This window comes from Apodemus sylvaticus, chromosome 1, assembly GCF_947179515.1.
Source record: "Apodemus sylvaticus chromosome 1, mApoSyl1.1, whole genome shotgun sequence".
NCBI lineage: Eukaryota > Metazoa > Chordata > Mammalia > Rodentia > Muridae > Apodemus > Apodemus sylvaticus.
In genome coordinates, this window is record NC_067472.1 from 113274507 (window position 1) to 113297177 (window position 22671).

The 22671-nt window shown below is 40.7% G+C and overlaps 1 non-coding gene and 1 pseudogene across 1 annotated transcript; both read right to left on the reverse strand.

Annotated features, from left to right (window-relative positions):
• LOC127685384 (lysosomal Pro-X carboxypeptidase-like) overlaps positions 1–22415 on the reverse strand; it is a 43097-nt pseudogene extending 20682 nt beyond the window's left edge.
• On the reverse strand, positions 15443–15549 carry LOC127677015 (U6 spliceosomal RNA). The gene has a single exon (XR_007976419.1). It is a non-coding gene; the product is annotated as a U6 spliceosomal RNA (small nuclear RNA).
• Positions 22416–22671: the final 256 nt, after the last annotated feature.

The window sequence follows — 22671 nt, forward strand, 5'->3', positions numbered from 1 at the left end:
AAACAGTGGGTGAAGAATTTACTGTAAAGCTTGAAAATCTGAAGGACCCACGAGGTAGAAAGAGAGAACCAACTCCCAAAAGTTGACTTTCAGAATCATGCCATGGTATACACACCCACAGACACCACACACACATGCTCACATGTGCCAGCATGCATATGCACTCACATGCACATTGAGTGCACATACACACACACACACACACACAGAAATAAATAATAAATAAATGTAAAATTTTTAAAGAAAAAATACTTGTAAGGTCATAAATATACACTGTGCCCATGCTCAAGATGTACTTAAAAAAACAGATCTGAAAAATGTGGTATATATACACAATGGAGTACTATTCAGCCATTAGATACAATGAATTCATTAAATTCTTAGGCAAATGGATGGAGCTGGAGAACATCATACTAAGTGAGGTAACCCAGACTCAAAAGATGAATCATGGTATGCACTCACTAATAAGTAGATATTAACCTAGAAAACTGGAATACCCAAAACATAATCCACACATCAAATGAGGTACAAGAAGAACGGAGGAGTGGCCTCTTGTTCTGGAAAGACTCAGTGAAGCAGTATAGAGCAAAATCAGAACAGGGAAGTAGGAAGGGTTGGGTGGGAAAATAGGGGGAGGGAAGGGGACTGATGGGACTTTCGGGGAGTGGGGGTCCAGAAAAGGGGAAATCATTTGAAATGTAAATAAATATATCAATAAATTAAAAAAAAAAAACAGATCTGAGCTAAACTGGAAGTACAAACGTGTTGCACCTTAAAGCCATAGGAAAAGCCAGATGATGAAAGTTAAAAGTCAACACCATAATTTATTACTCTGAAAACTCTTCAAGGGCTGGAGAGATGGCTCAGTAGGTAATAGCACCGATTGCTCTTCTGAAGGCCATGAGTTCAAATCCCAGCAACCACATGGTAGCTCACAGCCATCCATAAAAAGATCTGATGCCCTCCTTCTGGTGACTGAAGACAACTACAGTGTACTTACATATAAAAAATAAATAAATCTTTAAAAAAAACTCTTCAATTATTCATGGAACTTATTACCTAACATTTAAAACAGCAGTTTTCTCAGAAAGCATCCCTAAGATGTAGAGCAGTTACAAATAACCAAGCAGTGGGGAGGCCATGAGCCAATCGTGGGATGTACTGGACCTCCCATCACCAACCATTGACCTCCCACACCTTTCTGAATAAGAACACCTTCAGCAGACTGAGCTCTTTCCAAGGTCAGCAGGGAACTACAGAGCAGATGCAGAGGAAAGCACTCTGCTCAGGCAGGGTGGAGGGTGAGGCCCGCGGAGAACAAGCAAGGCAGAGAAAAGAGGAGCTGATGTACAAGAACCTAAAACACAGCAGCAAGTGGGCATGACTCCCATGCTGGCACTGGAGCCCCCTCTTACATCAGGAACACTGAGCCTCTGTTGAGGAAAGAAAAGGAGTCCCCATGAATAGCCATCTCTACAAAGAGCACTCATTGTCTCTTAAAAGACACAAGCATGGCTGGAGGCTGGCACCAGATAACAACACATAGGTTTCTGCAGCCCCAGAACATCACAGGCAGAGACTTGGCCTCTGCTGATAGAAACTCCATGACCAAATTAGGCGGAGTCCCTGGACCCACCGCCCTTCTGAAGGCAGATGCTCCTAGGAGGACCGGGTTCAGTTCTGACCAACCAACCCTTCAGAAGGGCACTCACCAATGTAAAACAATTCACAAAGGAGCAGCGAGGCTGGAGAACTGAGAACGAGATAAAACTTTAAGATTGGTCATTTAAAACATTGTAACCTTTTATTATTACACCTGTATGCCTCTATGGCTAAATCTTTACCCTTAATAACTTCAAGATAACTTCTTGCAGGAATTAATGGTTCATAGCAAACAAACATCATAAGACCTTCACTAGATCCTGTCAAGCTGCTTTTTTATAAAGGAACACGGTCTCCTTGTGTTCTACTTAGAATGGCCAAAGCTTCTAAAAGCACTGCTGTAATAAGGGTCCACACAGCCTCTGCACTATTCATTGACCACTCAAGAGTCCCGTTGTTCAAGAGGAACTAGCCACACACTCTAATCAGATATGTAATGTGCCTAAAGCACATAAGTATTAAGTCAAAAGTAAACCATATGAAGCTGTCGCATTTATAAGTCACTTTGGCACAACCTCACATGATACTTCAACTTAATATTGATAATTTGCAAATTAGTAGCCAACAAATCAGTCACTGTTAGTTACTTCCAGGGCAAGGAGGGAGGCATGTGATTTAATGAGAAAGCAAGCAGGAAGAGACTCTAAAACAACACAACAAACACTCCTCAAGAGACTTAACACACAAATATTTTCTGCATCATGCTCCTTAATTTGTGAATTGTTAGTTTTGTTTGGAGTGTTTGTGCCTGTGAGTGTGTGTGTGTGTGTGTGTGTGTGTGTGTGCGCGCGCGCGCGCGTCATTCACCAAATTTCCCAAGCTGCCTTCTTGTAGTTTTGCTTGCTTCAGCCTCTCAGGTAGCTAGGATTATAAGCCTGCGTCACCATGCCCAGTGTATTAGTCAGGGTTCTCTAGAGTCACAGAACATATGGGCAGTCTCTGTATAGTAAGGGAATTTATTGATGACTTACAGTCTGCAGTCCAACTCCCAACAATGGTCAGCAGCAGCTGTGAATGGAAGTCCAAGGATCTAGCAGTTACTCAGTCCCACAAGGCAAGCAGGTGAAGGAGAGAGAGTGAATCTTCTTTCTTCCAATGTCTTTATGTAGGTCTCCAGCAGAAAGTGTGGTCCAAATTAAAGTTATGTGCCACCACACCTGGACCTAGGACTTGCTTTGTTCCAGATGACGTTGAACTCAGAGATCTCCCTGTCTTAATCTTCTGGGATTCATGGCCACTATGTATCAAGATCTCCATACCAAGATCCAGGTCAGAAATTCTTATCTCCCAGCCTCCAGATTAGGATCACAGGTGAGACTTCCAATTCTGGACTGTAGTTCATTCCAGATATAGTCAAGGTGACAACCAGGAATTGCCACTACACACAGTTTTCACAATTATCATCATAAAAATATGTTTTTGTTTGGTTGTCTTTATATATTTTGAGTTTTTAATAAAAGATAAACTGGAGGGTCATTTTATTGCAATATAAGTTTAAATACCTTTGTAATAGTTTAAAAGAAATTAAGATAGTAGATTAACAGGACACTCAGTACTAGCCAAATGACTCAAATAGAATTAATTTACTTCCTGTATCCTAGTATAAGCAAACACTCACTCAAAACACTTTTGAAGAGAGAGAATAGAAAGGTGGCTTAGCATTAAGAGCATTTTTTGTTGTAAATAAAGAATATACCGAATAAAAAAATGAAAAAAAAACAAAAAAACAAAAAAAACAAAAAAAAGAGCATTTGTTGTTCTTGCAGAGGACCTGGGTTTGTTTTCTAGCACTCAGACGGTGACTCATAACTCCAGGTTTTTAAAAATCTAATGCTCTTTTCTGAATTCTTTGAACATCAAATATACACATAGTACACATACACACATGCAGGCAAAAAAACATACACATAAAAATATATCTAAGAGGAAAAATGTAAAAACATTTTAATAATTCTCATTTTTAAAAGTACAGAAATAGAGGCTGGGGAGATGACTCAGCAGCTAAGAACATTGACTGCTCTTCCAAAGGACCCAGATTCAATTCCCAGCACCCACATGGCAGCTCACAAATGTCTGTAACTCAGCTTCCAGTGGATCCAACTCACACACACACACACACACACACACACACACACACACACACGTAGGATAAACACCAATGCAAATTATTTAAAAAAAAATAAAGTACAGAATTAGTGTAGAAGCCAGGTGAGTTGGGACTAGTCTCACCTCTGGGGAGGATAAACCAGAGGATTACAAGTTCCAGGCTAGCCTGGGCTACAAGGCTACTTCATTGCCAAATAAAAGAAGTGTAGAAAGTAGAACACCATGCAATGTTAAACTGATCAGATCTGCACCCTATTGTGCCCTGCCCTTTCTGCCAACATATTGGCAAGAAAGTAAGAATAACAGGTTTGCTTGAAAACCTTAGGTGCCTGTGCCTAGGATAGGGTTTGAATGAAAGAAAAGGGAGGTAGGGCAAAGAAACAATTCTTAAAAAGGAAGAAGATATTCTTAAAAAACAAAAAGGCCAATCTTCTCTCCAGAGTACTGTCCCTCCTTCCCCGCATTAGAAGGATTAAACTGATACATTGAGCTTTTAGACCAGATTCTCTTTCCCTAGGACTCCAACATCCCTCTCACACCACCTCCGATAATCACATTACTTTTGTCAGTAAAAGCTCTCTTTTCACAGAATGCATCTAAACTGCTTAAGCCACCCAGAGAGGGTGCATACATTATCAAGCACCAAGACAAACGGAAGAGATTTTCCCTTTTATGGCTTACTATTTCACCGTGTGTATTTGCATGCTCAGAAGACTAAGCTAAGAGTATGAAAATATTCAACGTACTATAAGGGAAAAGAAAAAATTTGAGAAACTGCAGCCTTCTTTAAAAGTGCTTTCTAAGCTAAAAAGAGGCATCATGGTTTTTAATGTTGCCTGAACTGTCAAATGACAGAGGTTTTCTATTTCTCTTTTCTCTTCCTCCCTGTGTTCTGCCAGCCAAGTCCATGATTATTTCTGCATGACTGTTGCAGCTTCTGTTAACAGTAAACAAAAGCAAATAGAGACAATGTGCAAAGACAAATTAGAGAACGAAAGCTGAATTGACATGGAAAACCGCATTTAGTCACTGCCCAAGGATACTCTAGAGATGTACACGGTACAGACCGAATTGGAAATAACCGGCTTTCTCTTACAACCTGTTATCTCACCGCACTAAGCCTGAGTTACAGACTCAGAAAAGTTCTGCTGATTGTCAGTCCTTTACAGAGGAGGAAGTGCATCAGAGGGAGGAGGAGTCCTGGCTGAATGGAACCGTCCATGTGAAAGAGCGGTCCCCAGCTGGGTAGTGTTCCAGGGATTAGTGGGCTGTGAGGACAGATAGGGTCAGGAGAGGAGAAAAAGAATGAGCGAAGAGCAGAGAGGGCTGGCGCTGAGTTCAGCAGCCAGGGAGGGCAGAGAGAAAGAATCGGTGAACATGAAATGTTTGGCTAACTGTGGGAAGAGAAGAAACTGGCAATGGGCGGCTTGCAAGCCAAAGGCTAGACAAGTAGTTTTTGTGCAGGGTGGACAGTTCTAGACCACCCTAAGCTACAAAGTGAGCTTTGTCTGTCTCAAAATAATAATAATAACTTCGTATGATCAATGTCCAACTTAATTCAATACATGTTAGTTTCCAGCCTGTTATGTGCAAGATGTTCACTTTATAATAATTAGGAGAACAAATAAACTTATTTTATTTTAATTTAAAATTTTTAAGCAAGGTGTAGTTTTAGCAGTTCAGTGGGACAATTGAAAGAGCTTTTGAAATTTGGCTCTCATGTAACCAAATAAATTTTCATTTCCAGCACTCATTCTAGTTGCTCAGTCAAAAAGATCCTCAGAACATAACTGTCCTTTACTTTAAAAACTCTTATTCTTAACAGGAAAATAGTTAAAGAACACATACATGATGTGGACAGCAAAAGACTCTTTAAAATTATAAAGGTAACTTAAGTTTACAAAGGGTTCATGCATCTGTAGAATCTAAAAATCAATGTCTTTATACTTCTCAGGATCAAAAATTCAGATCTTATGGTAAGGATTTGCAACTATTGATGTCTGTCTGAGGCATGTGGGACAAAAATGGGGCAAGGAGGTAGCCATCATCCAGGATGCTCAGGAACAGGTGGCAGCTTGGGGCCACGCCCTCCCAGTAATACTTACAAGATACCTTTTTCCCAATCTGCGGCTCAGCATATCAATCGCCGCTCATGCATATAGTATTTACAATTTTAGCACCACACTGAATAACTATAGCACTGTGATGGACACTTATCAAGTTTCTTCCATGTGTTACATACATTTAGGCATGATATCACAAAATTGAGTAAGCCACATATATCAAGTGCAGCCAAGGATTCAGTACACAGCAATTATTCTATTAACAGCAACCATTGGTCTTATGCAATAATTGATGCTTTTCATCCTCAATTCCCAGAAGAGGAAGCTATGGCTAAGAAAGGAAATTGAAAACATTCAAGGTAACATAATCAGAGGATGTCAGCTGGGAATTGCTAGCTCCACAGAGCCCCTATATCATTAGTATGTCTTCCTCTGATAAAAGCCAAAAAGTAGTTTGTAAATGAGGACAGGATATTGTCCTGTTACCTTGATAGGCCAAGAAGGCAGACTTTAAAAAGTTGCCCAGGTATGGGTAGTTCACCATGGCCAGATTTGCCCAAGTCTCCAGGATCCAGTCTTTCAGGCATTGAGTATCTTCAGAGTTTAGGGAAGTATACAGGTGAAAGATTCTGGTAAACCATCTTAGACCACTGCCTGTAGACAGAATGACATTGCTGGTACCTGAAAAATGCTAGTCAACAGAAGCCTCCATCGATCTCTTCTTCACTTTGCATTACAGAAAATAGAACTTTCTATGCTACTTCATCAAGAATTTTTGCACTATTCAACAAACTGCTTTAATGAAGTTTGATAATTCCATGACAAACAAGAGGAACTTCATTGTGGGATGTATCAAAATTAGTATTTTTATTATGTCTCATTTTAATTTAAAATATTTAATATTTATTTAATTTTAAATAAATAAATAGGAACACCATAGAACAATGTGAATGAATAAGCAACCAATTAAAACAAATAGATATAGCTAACATAGAACATTGAAAAAAGATGATATATATATATACTTACACATATATATATGAGCCTTTTTGTTCTCTGTTGATCTGGATGATAATTACATCAAGCAACTCATCAGCCCATGCATTTTAATTTCTCTTATCTTCTGACCTCTGAGGATTTCAGGCACACATGTGGTACAGAAATATTCATTCAGGCAGACTACCCAATACTTAAAAAGACTTTTTTAATTAAGTGAAAGCATTGAATAAATGAAATCAATTAAAAATGTAAAACCATTCTTTTAGATAAAACTTACCTTATTTGAAAGTCCACCAATGGCACTCCAATACCTATGGATGTCCTCAGAACATTTTACACTGCTTTTCCTAATATCTTCAGTTACAATCTTCATAAACACACCTCAGGAAATCAATTCTGGATCAAATCAAATCAGGAAAACTGCCAGGTAGGAGCAGAAGTTGCCAGAGCTCTAATGGTCAGGGAAATGAAAAGGGAAAGGAAGAAACCACAACTCACCTAAGTTTCAATACAATGAGCTCAAACCAGGCAAAATAAAATCAAACTGCAAGCATAGCAAGGTGTGTGACATGAAGTCCCATCATTAACGCCGTTGGTTTTAGTAGTGTGGCCAGTGGTAGGTCACCTGTCCAAGAGTATGTGGGCAGCAGAAACTGGAGGGGAGGGGGAGGAAGAAAGGCAGGTAGAGGAAGAGGAGGAAACACAAAATTCGCATAAGTGGGGAAGAAGGCATGAATCTGGGAGGAGTTGGGAGAGAAAAATGAAAATATTGAAAATACATGTACTAAAGATTCAATAACAAACTAACAAGAATAAATACAAAACTAAAAGAAGCAAATAAAAATGCACGTTAAAAATAGTATGAAAAATAAAATGGAAACTGGGCTTTAACAAGGTGATTGGAAAAATTGCACAGCTGTTAATGAGAATCCAGAAACATCTGTATAAAGCAGGAAACACGTTTTTTTTTTACCCTGAACGAATCTCCGAGTTTGTTTGGATCATGCTCATGTTCAGCATATATGCACCTACCCAACTACTAAATGAGGAGATTTCATCCTGAACCAGGCTGCAAGCAAGCCACCTGTGACAGACCCCTCCCCCCAACCCCATGGTGATGACAGGTTGATCATCAGCTCCAAGGATCGTTCTCTTCAGATGTCTGATTAACTCTACAGAATCAGCCAGTGCTTGTTCTGATGTCAGGAAGTTCAGGTGCTCAGAATCCTGGGGGGGTGGGGGAGTGGGGGGTGGGGTAAGAGGGTGAACACAGGTGGAAATGCTCACATTGAGAGGCTAGGCACAGGTAGAAACAACAGAACTTGAGTCTCATACGCTTTCTTCCAAATAGAATTTCCAGAAAGTTGAGTCCAAAATGTCCACTCACAAGACGGTGTGGTGCTTCCAACAACCCACAAAAAGTAACTTAAGTTTGTAGAACATAATACATTTTGCATTGAATGTTCTCTCTCTCTCTCTCTCTCTCTCTGTTTACTGGGTGCAATAAATAAATAAATAAATAAAATAAAATAAAAACAATACCAAGCACACAAATTTCCAGGAGCAGACAAACTTGACCTATTTAAGAATTTTTACCACATGAAGTCTGGTGCCACAGTTCTGATTTGTCAAGAAATTTAAACAACTATTTGGTGTAGTTTATAGTTTTTATTTTAAATCATTAAGCCACCTTCCCAAACATAAAACAATTGTGGTATACTGTCATCGAAGCAGAGCCAAGGTTCTGTGAGGCTCTGGTCCTGCCAGGAACACTGAAAGCCTTACTCTTCTTAGAAGAGAAGTGAGGAGGTCTGAGCAGCCTGCTCCAGGCAGGTAGCCAAGGTCCCTTGAGCAAGGGCAGTGACAGTGGCAGAGGCAGAGGTGAAGAAAGTGTGAGCCTGGCCAGCCAGACGGTTCAAGGTCCAGCGACGGATACTTCGGGACAGAGAACTCTTCCCCAAGTGTTACAGCTCAGTTACGAGGCACCCTCATATGATCTACAATGAAATAATTCCTGTGCTTAATTCCATGCAGACAGGGACTTGATCAACATTGAGGAGTGCGGTGGGATTTAGGGGTAGCTGTTTCCTATTGGCTCAGTTTGAAATGTTAGTGATGTCCTATTTGCATCAAAGAACCCCAGGTGTTGCAGTACATGACTGATGGCCCAAGGTCCTCTCCACTGGGTGTCATGGTTTTGTGTCGGAGTGAATAAAGAAACCAGTAGGGAGAGGCTCAACTCCTGCCAGTCTCAAATCTCTGAGATTCCCAGGGTCTGAGCTCACTCAACCTTACCAGTTCTTCTGTCTGCTGGCAGGGCCCCCTTGCCCTACAGTGCATTTAGAAAAACCTCTGACTGAGTAAGATGTTGTGCAGAAATTTCTCATGAGCACCAAGGAGAATGGTCAAGCCATAGTTCTTTGTCTGCTTGCCTACATGGTTATAGTCTGCCATCAGACATTCTGTGTCCTCTAGGATATACAATGTTGGCGTGCAGAGAAAAAAACACAGACACCCAAGTGTCCCTGCAGGTAGCCTACCCAAGCCTGCAACTTATAAGCACAGGTCTTGTTTTGTGGATGGACTTCAATGGGTGTATGAGGTTTGAAGGATAACTTGTTTCTGAAATAAAGATAACACTATAAAACAATTGTCACTGCGGTGTGTCTAATACACTTTTTAAAATTGCTATCATGTCTCTGATCCTGAAATCATAGCTCTCCTCCTTGCCTGGTGGTCACCAATTCTACATGACAAAGCCTGTTTTTCTTCACCATTTACACACACACACACACATACACACTCCTAAGAAAAGAAAAAGGAAATAAAACAATTGCCAACCTCCAAGATCTGTTGACACCCACCGAGGGAGAATGGAGGAAATGATCTTAAAGACTTTGGAGTTCTAGGCTAACTGTTGGACAAGCACAGCAGAGAGGAGGTGTGAGCTGACAGCATAGCTGAGGAAAGTTGAGGAAAGATCAGGTCCTAGGCCAGAGCTCCTGAGCTAAGGAAGCCACAGGGATCCAGAGAGTGAAGAATACATGGACACTGATTGACACGTTCCCTCTCCTCCTCCATCCCCTGTACCCCAGAGTTTCAGGACCTGGTCATCTGAAGCATTCAGACAACTGTCGAATCTCCCAGGCCAATGGCCTTAGACTCTAGGATGGAACTCCTACACCAACTACTGCCAAAATCCAAGGGCCCCAGGACCCAAGGTCTTAAGAGACTGTGACCCACGGAGCTAAGGGTCCCCAAGCCCAAAGCTGGCCAGGTTCAGTCACGATAGCAGTTGCTCCATGCTACAGCTTCTGCCTGGCTATTAGTATAACTTGCTGCTCTTAGATACTGAAGGAAAATATAGTCTCCCAGAAACCAGCCTTCTTATCCCACCCATGACTACCATCCAGATGACGAAAACCCCTGGTGACTGGTAACAGTTGCACACACCTGTAATTCCAGTACTTAGGAGACTAACGAAGAAGAATCATGAGTTTATGGTTAGAATGAGCTATGGAATCCCACTCTTGTCTGAAAAGCAGCAAAAAGGAGAAAAAAAGAAAGAACAAGATGACAAAAGAATGAAAGAAAAGGAGAGAGAGAGAGAGAGACAGGGAGGGAGGGAGTGTTGGGGGATTTAGCTCTGTTGGAAGAGTGGTTGCCTATGAAGTGTGAATGAAGTGTGAAGTCCTGGGTTCCATTCCAGAACCACATGAAACCACACATGATGTCTGCATAATCTTCATACATGAAGGAGAAGACAGGACACTTTGGGATTCATGAACCCTGCCCTGTCCTCAATAAAGGGACAGCCTTGAAGAAAAATGTGTACTTATGTTAATTGAGACCTGACCAAAAGGAAGGGACTCCCATAGTATCGATGTTCAGCAAACACCAGCAAAACTTTCAGCTCCTCAGCCACAGAAGGTAACCCCTAGAAGGTATTCACAAATCTGTAAGTAAAACTAGGATGAAAAAAGTCACACTGAACGTTTGCAGTGCATATGAACTAAATATTAAGCTAAACCAGGAAGAATTCTCTGAGTATTGTGCAATGTATGTGTCTTCCACAGATAGGTGATCCTTGTTCCTCTTTTGAACATCCCATCACACAATCTTAAGTGCAACAAATGATAATGGGTTCTGTATGCAGGTATGGTGGCAGCGCCTGTACCCTCCGCAGGAGAGAGACAGAGAGAGAAGGTTTCACCAGCCTCTAGTATAAAGTCAACCTGTACCAGATCAGAGCTGAGGACAATGAGTCTGTCTCAAAAAAGAAACAAAAAGCAGAAGATTGTACATTCACTACAGATGCCACCTCTTCTTCTGATACTCACACTAAAACCCCTTGGAATTTTAATCTTATATACTGATTAATCAACAGTAGCTGACCACCAACCAAGGAGTACACATGGAGGGACCCATGTCTCCAACTGCATATGTAGCAGAGGATGGCCTGGTGGGGCATCAATGGGAGAACGGGACCTTGGTCCTGTGACGGCTCCATGCCCCAGTGTAGAGGAATATGAGGGCAGGGAGGCAGGAGTGGGTGGGTGGGTGGAGGAACGCCCTCATAGAAGCAGGGGGAGGGAGGATGAGTTAGGGGGTTTGGGGGGCTAACCCCGAAAGGGTATAACATTTGAAATGTAAATAAAAAAAATATCCAATAAAAAATTTTTTTAAATTTTTTTTAAAAAAAGTATCTAACAGCAGCTGTTATTAATTGCTACTTGCAATGTGTCAGATACTGTTCTAACCACACATGTAACAATTCACTTAATTAGCATGATAAACAAGAATCAGGCACTGTGATTTTACAGGCAAGGACACTGAGACCCAAGGCTCAGTGTTCACACAGGTGGCACAGCGGAGACTGAAGTCCAGGCTGTAATGCAGAGCAGGCACAAGGCCACTGACTTCCTTACTCCACACTGCTGGCTCCTCAGTAATCGTTTGCTGTCTACTTCCCTTTGACCGGACGGTGCCCTCTGAATCCCTCCTAAGAAAGCATCCTAGGCAGACAGCTTTAACTGGTCAGTCAGTTTAGCATGGATTAAAAGCCTCATGAATGCTGTTGGTGTTTAATTAGCTGCTATTCCCTAACAAGGCATAGGAACCTTACATTGCTTTGGTTATTTTAACCAATCAATAAGGAATTAGAGGAGCTACCTGCAGGGATAATGATCATGTTACCCAGATACCTGTGGCTTCTAAGTCCCCACCCCACCGTCTCTTTCAGGGAGATGCTCGTTCTTGCCACATATCCCAGGTCCAGCCAGTAACAGCATAACTGAGCCCCACTCAGCTCAAGCACACTGTCCCCTGCATGCCCCAGCCCAGCAGAGCTGGCCATCTCCCCTCAACACCAGAGGGCTGCAAAGAGCCCCTGCACCTGCTGCAGCAGGAACTCGCATGCCTTACACCACCAGACTGCAATCTCTTAAGAGGAGGAGCAGAGCTCTGTGGAGTTAGTTGGTCTCAGGCTTTGACAGGAAGCAGTTTAACGGAACCCATAAACGATGCAATTATCTATTGTTTGCATCCATTTCAAGGGTAATTTTGTCTTTCAAAAGAGGACTAAGTAGTGTGTCAATATCTGTTAATACTATATTTCTACAAGTTTCTTGATTGTATGTAGTCTTCATAACACTAGGAAATAGATGTTTTTATTATACCCATTTGACAGATGAGAAGACTGAAGTGTCCAGTTAAAAGCTTACCCAGTTTTAAACATCCAAGGAACAAAAGTAAGAAATGAAACCTGCATCTGGCTAACATCTTCCCTACTAAAGTATCTCCCAGGCAATCTACACACCACATAGGTGAACATGCAATCATGCATTTTCACCATGCATTTTAGTTGGCAAAGGAAGCTGTCTAGAACCAGAGAGGGAGAGGATTTACCCTTCCAGCATCTCCTTCTGGTCAATTCTCTGGGAACTGTTCCCATATTATCTTTCCACTTCTGCCCTTTAAGGACAGAGTCTGCCCCTCAAGCCTTTATTCCCACTGCAGAGGCCTAACAGCAGCAGGGTCTGCTGGAGGCAGGATGGATCCTCTGCCTAGATTAAAGAGCAGGAGGTAGGCAGGAGAAGTTGCCCTGAACAAAAGCGAAGTCACATCTAAAGAAAAGAAAAGAGGCGCAGCGGTTCCAGTTTCTCACAGAGCAAGAGCAGGAATCTTGTGGAGAGTGACTCTGGAGCCACTTGACACTGAGCCACACCCAGGAGCTCCTTTCTTTTGCTTTCTACATATTTAGACTTCTAACTGTTCTAAAGAGGAAAAGAAATCACCAGTGGAAAATTCAGGAACTATAAGTGAATTCACATCTCTAATTTCTACTGAGCTCACCGAAAAAGAATCTTCCTGAATACCACAGTGGCAGACACTCCCACTCTAAATAATAGGATATTCTCTACTTTGCCAAAATTCAGTCTGCATTTTTTATAGAAATTTGACATTTTCTACTCACAGTCCTGACATGCCAAGAAGAAAAATGTCATCTTTCCACATGCACTAACTTAAGTTTTATTAATAGACTTTAAGTACAATAAAAGGGGACAGGAAACACAGGCAGAGGAGCAAGCTAAGGGTCCTACTATACCAATGCCTATGAGTATAAGACAAGCAACAAAACAGGAAGATTAACTAAAACACACCTACAGCTTCACCTCTGCTCCTCTATACCTGGAATGAAAGTTGTATTTTCTTCCATTTATTTACATTGCTTTTGCTTTTGTTTCTTTCATTCATTCACTCACTTAACAAATAGATATCAGGCACCTACTACACACTTAGTATAATACAAAACTCTAACATGCGATGCTGAAAAGGCTTGTGATAAGTCCTGCCCTTATATTTACCTAATAGAGTCCATAATCAAAACACACAGTGTTTCGTGCTAAGCATGGTGGTGCATGTCTTTTTTTTTAAAGATTTATTTATTATATGTGAGTACACTGTAGCTGTCTTCAGACACTAGAAGGTGTCAGATCTCTTTACAGATGGTTGTGAGCCACCATGTGGGTGCTGGGATTTGAACTCATGACCTTTGGAAGAGCAGTCAGTGCTCTTACCCCCTGAGCCATCTCTCCAGCCCAGTGCATGTCTTTTATCCCAGCACTCAAGAGGCAGAGGCAGGTGGATCTCTGTGAGTTCTAGATTATACTGTTCTAAATAATGAGTTCCAGGACAACCAGGGCTGTGTAGAGAGACCTTGACTTAAGTCCCCTCTACCAAAAAACCTCTATATGCAACAACATTCCATACCTGATTCCCTTTGATTTTTTCACTCTAGAAATAATTCAAGATTTTTTTAACTTAAAATTCAGTTTTCTGAAAATAGAATTTTGTTCTTTTGACTTATAATTCCATTAAGTGGAACATGGACTCACCTGGAATATCTAAATTTATTCTTTGTAGACTTGTCTGTTAATGTAAATTTGTTAGTGTGTGAGTTATTGGTGAGTTTATCTTTCTGTTTTCTACTCAATAGCTTTATAACTATAACTGTGACCTGGTAGTGCAGGCCTATCATCCCAGCTACTTGTGGGACTGAGGTAAGAGGATTGCAAATTCATGTACTACCTGGATTACAGTGAGTTCAGACCAAGTCTGAGTAGCTTAGTCAGACCATGCCTCAAGGTTTCTGAGGGGAAGTGGAGGAGGCTTGGATCTGGGGGGAAGGGAAGTTGGGAGGGACTGGGAGGAGTAGGGGGAGGAGAAACTGTGGTTGGTATATAATATACGAAAAAGTTTAATAATACAAAAAATTAGGGTTTTCTTTTACTTATCGAGACTTTAAAACTAATGCAAGCCTCCAGAAGGTACATAAAATATAGGACAAGTTGAACACAATCTGTAATTGAGGTATCTAGCTGTATCATGGGAGAAGGATTGCTTTAGATTAAGTAAAATTTTTTATTCGATATATCTTTTATTTACATTTCAAATGATTTCCCCTTTGCAGGCTCCTCACTCCCCGAAAGTCACATAAGCCCTCTTCCCTTTCCCTGTTCTCCCACCCACCCCTTCCCACTTCCCTGTTCTGGTTTTGCCTTATACTGCTACACTGAGTCTTTCCAGAACCAAGGGCCACTCCTCCATTCTTCTTGTACCTCATTTGATGTGTGGATTATGTTTTGGGTATTCCAATTTTCTAGGCTAATATCCACTTATTAGTGAGTGCATACCATTATTGATCTTTTGAGATTGGGTTACATTTACTTAGTATGATGTTCTCCAACTCCATCCATTTGTCTAAGAATTTCATGAATTCATTGTTTCTAATGGCTGAATAGTACTCCATTGTGTAGATATACCACATTTTTGCATCCATTCTTCTGTTGAGGGATACCTGGGTTCTTTCCAGCTTCTGGCTATTATATATAGGGCTGCTATGAACATAGTGGAGCACGTATCCTTATTACATGCTGGGGAATCTTCTGGGTATATGCCCAGGAGTGGTATAGCAGGGTCCTCCGGAAGTGAGGTGCCCAGTTTTCTGAAGAACCGCCAGACTGATTTCCAGAGTGGTTATAGCAGTTTGCAACCCCACCAGCAGTGGAGGAGTGTTCCTCTTTCTCCACATCCTCACCAACACCTGCTGTAAAAATATGGAACGCTTCACGAATTTGGGTGTCATCCTTGCGCAGGGGCCATGCTAATCTTCTCTGTATCGTTCCAATTTTAGTATATGTGCTGCCGAAGCGAGCACTAAATTAAGTAAATTTTTAAGAAACACATCAATCACATGCAATGTATGATGTACAGCTGGCCCCTCATTTGAACAGATAAGATATGAGTGAAAGACTGGAGAAGGTTGAGCTAATGTTAATATGGACAATGTATTAGATGTCACTAAGCACATGTATTATTTTGGCTGCATAAGAAACTGCTTTAAAGTCCCACATAGTGGCATATATCCTAAAGGCAAGCACTTCAGAAGGCTGGCATTGCTACTTAAACCACCCAGGATCTAAACTAGACCAAACAGTACTTCTTTAGGTCATTCCAAACAGAAGGACCCCTATACATGGCTCTATCCCTGCACACACATGTACACAAAATGTGAACATCTCTAGTTCTCATCAAACTGTGTATGTACTTCCTGGTTTCTACATGACCTTTATGCAATCTGGAGACAACTACCTACTTCTCAGAAACTAAGCCTATAAAAATGATATCCATGCCTATATAGATGTCCTTCCCATTGTGTGTGTTAATATATTCAACACTCATTCAACAAACATGTACTCAGCTGTCTAGGCCAAGTGCTGAGCTTTTTTATTAAAAAGTTGATATAAGATTTTTAAACAAATATAACAAATAAAAATAAATAGAGACAGAGAGACAGAGAACATATGCACCCACTTTGCTTCAGTGTGGTGGGTCTCCTTTTAAGGTCCTACCAGCACCATGTGCACTAACTTGGTATGAATGTGTTGCCTCTGGTTGAATCCCAGACCTTCTAAATCTGAAACTCGGGGACACAGCCAGGTGATCTGTCGTCTTTGGGTGATTCCAATGCAGCAAAAGTTTTTACAGCCACTGAACTAGAAAAAACATGAATGAGAGTTGAATGTGCTATTTCTTCTCTTGAGCCAGATCTCAGATGTAAGTATCTTGTGCTAAATGAACTTCTGGTATTAAATTGTTTGAATTACCCCCAAAGAGTTCCCAAAAGCAAGTCACCTCTGTGATTTGAAGTTCACTGACAACCACATCTCTTTCAACGAGGGCGGATAGACAGACTGTGTCAGGGTTGAAAAAGGGAAGCATGTGAGACTTCTAAAGGATTCCGAAAGGTCACTTTACTGTAGAGATTTTCACCTTTCCCACTGATGTTCAGACCTAGCCTTCTTACGAGATAGATATTCATCTTACCCTTGAAAAACAGTTCACAAAGAATAACATTTCAATACCCAGTCTAAAGGCTTCAAACGTGAAAGCAGGGGTGGTTATGTGCCATGATAAATACAAGTCAGAAAAAGCTCTTGCCAGAAGAAACTCTCCCGCCGAGAATCCCACAGGCCTCTGGAACTTAGGGAGCAGAGGTAGACAGACACATTCTCCACACCCAGGTACTCCAGCTCCTGACCTTAACTGTTGAGACTTTGAGAGGAAAGAGGAAAGAATGTGCTTTTGCTAGAAGGAAAGCCAGTGAGGGAATTCACTAACAGGCATGGACTTGAACCTCTGCTGGCTGCAAGGCCAGATGTGTCCCTTGACCCCTAAGCCCAGTGCCTTCCTATATAGAATGGGGATGGCAGCATATCATGCAAAGAATCACTGGAGGACAGAGAAAGTGAAAGTTCCTGATTACATTAAGTGCCCAATAAATGTGTGTTCTCTCCACACCAGGAGCAGGTACCCAAGAGAGGCAAGAGAGACAAAGCTCTTCAGAAAAATGTGGGAGATGATCTTATAGCGTCAAAGGCTCCTACACTCTAAAGCACTTGGGTATTAAAGAACTAGAGATACGCTGTGAAATATCCTTTGCACCACATGAATTTCCAGCATCCTCTTTCCCACACAGAACTGAGTTTTCAGTACCCAATGGCCAGACATGCAAGGGACAGTGTGCCCTCTGCTGTCCAGACTAAGACACACAAGTTACTTTCCAAGGCTATGGGCAACTATGGAAATCACAGCACAGAAAGGGTTACTAAAGCCATTTCTCTGATCTGCCTGTTCTAAGCAAGCTGAGCACAAAGATCTCAAATACATTGGCCAGGGTCTACAGAGGAGGGACTCTAATCATTACTATAGTTTGACTTAATGAAATAACAAAAGTTGGTAATAGTGTCATCAAAGCCTCATCGGAATGGCCTGAGAAAAGAAGCACACTCTGGTCATGGAAAGCAGTTCGAAGGTGTTTCCTGCTTCACAATAAGAAAACATACGGAAATATGGAAAGGACCAGGGTGGGGAGTACCGGAAGGAGCAGGGACAACCTGCAAATAAAATCTACAGTGGTAAAGATACATGTTTGCATTTTGTAACTGCTCAAGAATGAAGTATACATCCATAAATAATATGAAATCTATTAAGCATAGTCGGTGACAATTTGGGACATTGAAGATGAGAAGGAACACAGAGCAGCTGTGCCGTCAACCACCTGGCCATCTCCAGTCAGAATTGGTGCTTTGGTGTCCCCAAAGCTAGAATAGAACCAGAGAACAATGACACGTGGCTTCTCACTTATTTCCACTGTAAGGCCTTTTAAGAACTTGGTTCATAACTGGGCACCTCACTTCCAGAAGATCCTGCTATACCACTCCTGGGCATATACCCAAAAGATTCCCCAGCATGTAATAAGGATACATGTTCCACTATGTTCATAGAAGCCCTATTTATAATTGCCAGATGCTGGAAAGAACCCAGGTATCCCTCAACAGAAGAGTGGATGCAAAAAATGTGGTATATATACACAATGGAGTACTATTCAGCCATTAGAAACAGTGAATTCATGAAATTCTTAGGCAAATGGATGGAGCTGGAGAACATCATACTAAGTGAGGTAACCCAGACTCAAAAGATCAATCATGTATGCATTCACTAATAAGTGGATATTAACCTAGAAAACTGGAATACCCAAAATATAATCCACACATCAAATGAGGTACAAGAAGAACGGAGGAGTGACCCCTTGTTCTGGAAAGACTCAGTGAAGCAGTATAGGGCAAAACCAGAACAGGGAAGTGGGAAGGGGTGGGTGGGAGGACAGGGGGAGAGAAGGGGGCTTATGGGACTTTCAGGGAGTGGGGGGGGCTAGAAAAGGGGAAATCATTGGAAATATAAATAAAAAATATATCGGATAAAAAAATTAAAAAAAAAAAAGAACTTGGTTCATTACTTTGCCTTCATGCTCCCATACAAAATAGATGTGAGAGCTTTAGGAATCAAACAGTCACAGAGGAATCAATACTCCCAGATGATCATGTGGAGGAGATTGGGAAATAACAAAACTGTCCAAATGGAAAACTCCAAGAAGCAGAAACCACCCTTCCATTCTCTTCACCAGCAACCCCATAGACCTAGCTTCTGCTTCCTTGCTGCTTTCATTGTGTTTGCATTTTGAGAAGTGAACTCAGGACCTCAAAGGTGATAAGCCTAAGCTCTCCAATAAGTTGCACACCCTTGTCTACTTTGGTAAGGAAGGTGGACATTCCTTAGTTACTCTCCAACTGAAATCATCTCTTTATATAATAATGCCTCATTTTTCACACATCCTTTTTTCTTACTTATCAGGATACAGACTAGTACTCTCTTCTGTCTTAATCTTAAAAAGACTCAAAGAAACATTTGTGAAAGAGAAATTGACAAAATGAGGAAGGAAGAATATAAGTATAAGAATAGGAAAGGGCTCCACAGTTAAGAGCACTGGCTGCTCTTGGTGAGGTCCTGAGTTCAATTCACAGCAACTTCATGGTGGCTTAGGACCGTCTATACAGAGATCTGATGTCCTCTTCTGGCATGCGGGTGTACTCATGCATTAAAGCAAAGCACTCATACACTAAAAAAATAGATACATGAATAAATAAAATTTTAAAAATAAGAATAAGAAACCTCACTATTGAAAAAAATGTGGTGTTCCATCCTCTTACATAATGACTAGGTAGCTTAAAAGGCAAGATGAAAAGAGCTACCACAGTGTCCGTACAAGAGAGATATTGTGTTAGTAAACATACAATTAATACAGTCCAACAAGGCTGTTTCCTTCATTTTTCTGAGGATGTGACCCTCATTAATATTAAATTTCTCATATGTTCATAAATATGCTGCAATTTAGCAATCAGTGGTTGAGAAAATTGGAAATGTGACTGTGAATTCAATAGTAGCACACTTGAGAAAACACTGTCTTGTGGGTAGTAGATTTGAACATTCTTCTATAACTCCCAGATTACTGACGTGCACAGAAATTCCCTATGACCAAAGACTGGGACCCCAAGGAAGAATTTCATTCTAAGTTGACAAAATTCTGTGAAGGCAAATTGTTCTCTGTTAATAAAACAGAGTTGCCCATCCTTGAAACACCTAACACATTGCAGCAGCAAAAAAAAAAATAGTGTGTTCAGTCACACAGAATTTAACAGTTTCATCTGAAAAAGATTCTAGCATCTCAGTTTGCTAAATAACTCAGGTAATCAATGAATTCCCACGGCTTCAAGAAGTTTGAACCTCTGCAACTCTCAAGTAAGCTTGGCTATGAGCAATCACATAAATGGCAACAACTTTTATAGCACCAGAGGGCACTGTTGTATAAACTGTCAAGTGAAAACACCAAGTCTTAAATTTTGCTTTTTAAAAAATGTATGAATCATAAAATTTTCCAATATATTTTATGCTTTAAAATTTTATTAGCATGCATACATTATATAAACTGATAGTATCTGAGAGAGAGAGACAGAGAACTAGATACAACCTAAAGAGTTAGCTAGGAAGAGAAATTTTGATTGAGTACTCCATCAGATTGCCTGTAGGCAAATCTGCCAGCCATTTCCTTGATTAATGATTGATGTAAGTGAGCCCACCACGTTGTGGGCAGTGCCACTCCTGGGCAGTCAGTCCTGCATGGTCTAAGAAAGCAGGCAGAGCAAGCAATGGGGAGCAGGCTAGTAAGCATTGTTCCTCCAAGGTTTCTGCCTCCAGGTTCCTTCCTTGGCTTCCTTAATGATGAACAGTAATCTGGAATAGCAGGACAAATAAAACCATTCCACTGCAAGTTTCTTTTGGTCCCGGTCCATATCACAGTTATGGAAAGTAAACCATGACAGGTTGATTTCATGGACACTGCTAGGTTCACAGCTTCCCACCTCCCCCTCCTGGTCCCCTGTTCCTCCCATTCCTTTTCTTAAATAATCCCACTTTCCTTGTATATATTATCTATATCTACGCTCTACATAATGGGGAAAACTTGGAAACATTTTTGTCTTTCTCAGTCTGGCATATTTCACTTAGCATGGTGAGTTCCAGTACCATCCACTTTCCAGAAAATGGTAGTTTTATACTTCTTTATGTCTGAATAAAAGCTCCATTGTGGATGTATAACACACTTTCCTCATACATTTATCTGTTGATAGCCAAGTAGACTGATTGCATAACTTAGCTGTTCTGAGCACTGCTACAATGAACAAGCTATACAGGAATCTCTGTAGCATGGCAATTTATGTTTCTTTGGGTATGTTCCTAGTATGGCTAGATCATACAGTAGCTCCTTATTTAGTTGCTCTGGGTCCCTCTATATAATTTTCATAGTAGCCATACTAATTCACCTGCCTCTCAGGACTGTACAGCTCCACCCTAATCCTTCTGAACAGTTGCTGATATTTGTTTTCTTGGTAGCAGTCCTGTTGAAATGAGATGGAGTCTCAACATGATTTTCATTTACAATTCCGAGGAGACTAAGATGCTTGGTTGTGTGTTTTCTGCCACAGACCCAGTTGAGTGTGGAGGTCCCTGTAATGAGGGTCCTCAAAGGGTAAGTGGGTAAGGATTCAGTGGTGACAAACAGAAATAAACACAGAGGCAATTAGAATCTGAATGTAAAATGCAGCTGTCAAGCAAGGGTTTTTATGCATAAAAAACAAGTATTACAACTCTTAGAAGATGTGTTCAGTGAAGCAATCACAAATATCATCACTGTTATTTGGCACAGTAAAGTACAAAAAACTATTCAAGTATTACAGCTCTGAAAAGATGTATTCAGTGGGGCAACCATGGTTAGAACAGATAGCATCATTATTATTTGGCACAATAAAAGTCATCCAAATATTACAACTCTGAAAAGATGTATTCAATAAGTCAGTCATCCAAGACTAGTGGCATATTTCCAATAGCAGCCTAATGGATTTTTATGGACAGTTATTGTTTAACATCTAATGCCTGTTTTTTTTGTAAATCTTCAAAGAAATTTAAACTATTTTAATTCTTTTTATTTAAGGCTTTCTTTATCACATACCAAAGCCCACTTCCAATGACACACTTGCAGCCATATAAAATTTTATTGTATGGAAAGTTTTTATCTATCACAGTACTATTATGAAAATGATTTATGAAGTAAAGTGCTGATTTTTCCCAGAGATAAGGTCATAGCTAGTGACCTCCATCTCAAGGGATGCTTTCATACCCATTTCTCTCACTTAAAATCTTAGCCTAAGCTATCAGAAACATGTTGTAAATAAGAAAAGGAATAAAAGAAAATAAAACAGATAAATTGCCATGAGAACTACAGCTCAATATTTTGTTCCAACCAAGAGTTCCACAACCCGTTCCAGGAGGCCTCCTTCTTTTGAAGTTTTCACCTCAGTCTGTGGAACTTGTCACACAGATTCTACTGGGGTTGGTGTGGCAGTTTTTATTTCTGCATGAATGTAATATTTCGCTCGGCCTTGATTTGGAACCTGATAGCCCTTTCTTATGTTTGATCTGGTCTATTGGGGATGGGTTCCATTGTGATTTTTTATTTATAATCCCTGTTTATTCACTCACTCGTTCATTCATTCCAGAATCCTGATCCCCTGAAGTATTTTTCAACATGCTCTTTAATACCTCACCAATGCTGCTGACTTTGCCATCCATTCTGACTTAACTTCAGTGGGGAATTTCCTTATTTCATTCAGCAGTCTAAGTCCTCTATGAAGTTGTGGACCATTCTAAAAGCATAGTTTTAAATTCTTTGACTTTTGTTTTGTTTTGTTTTGAATATTCAGAAGTTGTGAGCTTTTGGAGGTGTCCTATTAGCTTCCTTCTTCATGTTTTGTTGTTGTTATTGTTGTTTTGTTTCTAGCTTATGGTTTTTGTGAGTGTTAAATGTCTTTCAGGGGTTTCATGTAGT